This window comes from Mastomys coucha, unplaced genomic scaffold (genome assembly GCF_008632895.1).
Source record: "Mastomys coucha isolate ucsf_1 unplaced genomic scaffold, UCSF_Mcou_1 pScaffold3, whole genome shotgun sequence".
Lineage (NCBI taxonomy): Eukaryota > Metazoa > Chordata > Mammalia > Rodentia > Muridae > Mastomys > Mastomys coucha.
This window is the reverse complement of record NW_022196909.1, coordinates 55,785,890-55,790,114: the sequence shown is the minus strand read 5'-3', so window position 1 is coordinate 55,790,114 and position 4,225 is coordinate 55,785,890.

Below are 4,225 nucleotides of genomic sequence, written 5' to 3'. Positions count from 1 at the left end.
TCTCTCTCTCTCTCTCTCTCTCTCTTTCTCTCTCATGAGAATATAAAGTCATCTAATAATAATTATCGTGATCATAATAAAAATAAAGATAACAAGATACAATAAGATAAAAAAAACATAAAAGTCTTTATGTTCTGAATTTAATACTACATACTTACCTGTATTGCTATTATCTTGGCCAAGTTACCTGATCTTGTTATCTTGTTGATCAAGTTATCTTACTGATCTTGACTACATGGCACTCCCAATACTCTATGTGCTGTTCCTCAGTACCATATAAAATACAAAGAGAGTCCCTACACCTAAAGTATGAAATTTACTGGTGAAAGTAGGCGTATGTGCCATTAGCTCTAACACTGTCGTATAAATTCCCAAACATATATAGAATTACAACCTGAAGTTGTTTCACCTCATGATTCTGCTTCATTTGCATCAATATTTACTACCCGGGTTGGTATCACACTAAATTTTACAATTTTAACTCCGTTGTCTATTTTGTTATCAAAGATTAGTTAATATAAAATGACCATAAATAAAAACCAAGTGATGCTTTTAATATATGACTTTTGAAACAAGCCAGATTAATCTTTCTCCTACAGCAAGGGAGAAATAGTGTGTCACAGATACACAATTTCAAATTCCAGTACTGATTTTAATTAAAGCAATGCTGTTATCTCCTAAGTCCAGACATTAGAAAACAACCAGAGATCCTTGGCATTGTATTGCTTGATGGATGCAGCTCCTAAAACATAAGCCAGTTAATTGCATGAATTTAGTTCATACATATGTTCATGCAATGAAATTTCAGAGTAATAAATGTAATCTACAAGAAAACACCAACGAGGCATAAACTATTCCATTATTTCTACCCATTTAATATTATTTCCCATAAAAATAACCCTAAATTTCATCATCTCGAATTTTCATGAAGCTAATTGATTATAATTAAAATCTCAACTGCTTCTCTATTGTCTGCAAAAGAGATCTCATGGGTCTCACTTAAATGATTAGGGAATTGATTCACTAGGAAAAGTATCAGCATGAGGGAATTTTTGTGTCAAAAATATATGCTATGCCCAAAGATAATTTTAAAAATTGGAAATCAGAGGGACGATAATGTTTCTCTCATGTTAACTTAAATCCAGTAGAAGATTACATTTAACAGCCACTAAATTTTAGTAACATCATATTAAATGAATATCATGTTATTCATTTAATAAATGAATTTTATAAATATAAATATTTATAAATATAAATATTTATAAATATAAATATTTAATAAAATGAATAACATGATAAGTTCAGAGGTTTGGAAACCAACAAGCAATGCTTCCTTAAGAATGCTTTAGTTAATAGACGTTGTTTACAGATGTCTGAGAAATAGGTTGGAATTCAGCTGAAACCCATCTCACAGTGGATTCATGACACATGTTTTGAAATGTGCATTCTTGCATGACAAGAATTAGTTTTAGTTTTCATTTTCAAATCTAATGTTTCTGAAAGATACTTCTAGACTCTTCTTATACTCAGTGAATGCCAGTGAATCCAGAGAAAGACAAGCAAATCTATGAACACTGACTTAGAAGCAATGGGATAAAAGTGACCTCATTGTAGACATATGGGACGGTCTATCATTAAATAAATATTATCTTGAATCTTTGTAATTCAAATATGAGTCATTTTGAAATGTCTCTATTAGTTTATTTTAAATTCTAAAGGTTTGACAAAGTGTTTTCTTTTGTTAAAACTCTATTAGATTGGAAGGGATATCTCCACATGAAAATATACATACACATAATAAATGGAAACACTCATGTATCCTAGGATGCATGACTAGAAATGCTCAACAATCAATCACCTCCTTCTCAACATAGAAGAAATAAGAGATAAATGGCACATTTTTGAGGTGAGGATTTCTAGTAGAATTCAGGACAAGATCCTGCATATTAAGATTCTGAGATAGTTTCACATAAAAAAAAGAATAATGTGTTTTGGTGACTGCAGCACTGGCTTTCCAGAGCAGCATGCCTTCTGCAGAAGAAATGGTGGGCAGAAAGGTGTTAGCAAGCTCTCTATTCCCCTACACGGGGGCATCTATCGAGCCTTTATAGAGGTGGGAGTGGAGGAATACCCACATAGAAGCAGTGGGAGGGAAGATGTGATAGGGTGTTTCTCGGAAGGAAGGAAACTGGGAAAGAGGATAACATTCGAAATGTAAATAAAGAAAATATCCAATAAAAAATAATAAAAATAAAAAATAATAAAAATAAAAAAATAATAATCGTGTGTGTGTGTGTGTGTTTGTGTGTGTGTGTGTGTGTGTGTGTGTCTGTGCGTGTGTGTAAAACCTAGGATGCTAGCAATCCTAAACACAGGAAAGTTTCACAGTTAGCACAAGTATGAAGCACAGTTGGAGGAGCAATTCAGGATATGCACAAGCACACTCCACTGAAGAAAGAGCTTATATCATCAGCCTGACAACTACAGAATTTAGGATGCCACTGTCAGGTCCCATGCACAAGGGGCAGATCATGGCATGGCTAAGTCCCTGGGTTTTCATAAAAATTCCTTCACAGAGGTATATGGACAGCTGCCTTACAAACCTATCTTTGCTCAGTCCAGCATGTAGACACAGAGAGTTTGTTTGTTTGTTTGTTTGTTTGTTTGTTTAATATAAAGGTCTTACAGCCCCAGAGCATGATAAAGGATGCATCAGTCAAGAGCTCAGGAATACTCCTGGGTCATCCAGAGGATGACAACCAGTGCATGTGATAAATTAGTAAAGGTGCAGCACCCACATGAAAAGCTCTGTACTGTTTTATATGCCAATAAAAATTGCTGATAAAGAAATCATAAAAGGAAACTCATTCATAGTAGCTACAAATAAAAATAAAATATCTAGGAATAAGCTTAACACAAGCTGTGAAAGACAACTGTTCTTTAAATCCTAAAACTTTAATGAAAGAATTTGATGAGGACACAAAAAATAAAATAATTTCCCATGTTCATAGGTAAGAAGAATACTGCTAAAATAGCCATAATATTATAATTTACAGATGAAGTGTAAACCCAACCTAATACTAATGATGTGCTTCACTAGAAAAAATAAATAAATCTTAAAATGCTTCATCCAAAAGCACAAGAGAATATGATGAGGCAAAGAAATCCTAAGCAGAATCAAAAGCTAGGGATTCCACACTGTCCATCAGCAAGGTACACTCCTAAGCTGTAAAAGCAAAATCATAAGATGTTAACATGAAAACAGACATGGAGAGCAATGGAACACGAAGAGGGCCCAGAAAGGGGGAAGAAATAAATAACACCTTCATCACACACAACTGTTTTTTGACAATAGAACCAAATACATTGGAGAATGGACAGCTTCTTCAACAGATGATACTTGAAAACTAGACACAGGTAGATTATTGAAATTACATCCTTGTTTCTCACTATATGATATTAAACTAAAATTTGATAAACATATTAATGTAATTGATATAATTTAATGCAACATTATCTACTAAAGGAAGTCTTTTTTTATTAGATGTTTCCTTTATTTACAATATCTCCTTTCCCAGGTTCGCCTCAAAAAAGAAAAACGAAAAATAAATAAAATAAAAAACCAAAAACTAAAACAGACCCCTGTTCCCTCCCCCCTCCCCCTGCTCACTACCCCACCTTCTCCTGCTTACTGGCTTTGGCATTCCCCTACATTGGGGCATAGAACCCCTACAGGGCCAAGGGCCTCTCCTCCCATTGATGACCAACTTGGCCATCTTCTGCAATACATATGCTGCTGAAGCCACTAGTCCCCACATGTGTACTCTTTGGTTGGTGTTTTAGTCCCTGGGAGCTCTGAGGGTACTATTAGTTCATATTGTTGTTCATCCTAAGGGGCCGCAAACCCTTCAGCTCCTTGGCTCCTTTCTCTAGCTCCTTTATTGTTTGTATAGGCAGCAATTTTCAAACTATGAAATTGTACAAAACAGAGAAAACAATCACTACAGGTCAGAGACAATATATAAAGTTAAATATGAATAGATAATGTATATCATCCATTGAGAAAAACCATTTAAACCAGAACATCTAAATAACTTTAAAAAGTCAATAAATAAAAATCCCACAAAAAGTCAAATTCAAAATAAAAACAGGTCAAAATAGACATTCTTTGAAGAGCCACAAATTTATCAAAAAATAGTCAAATACTTTAGGTGTCATGAAAATG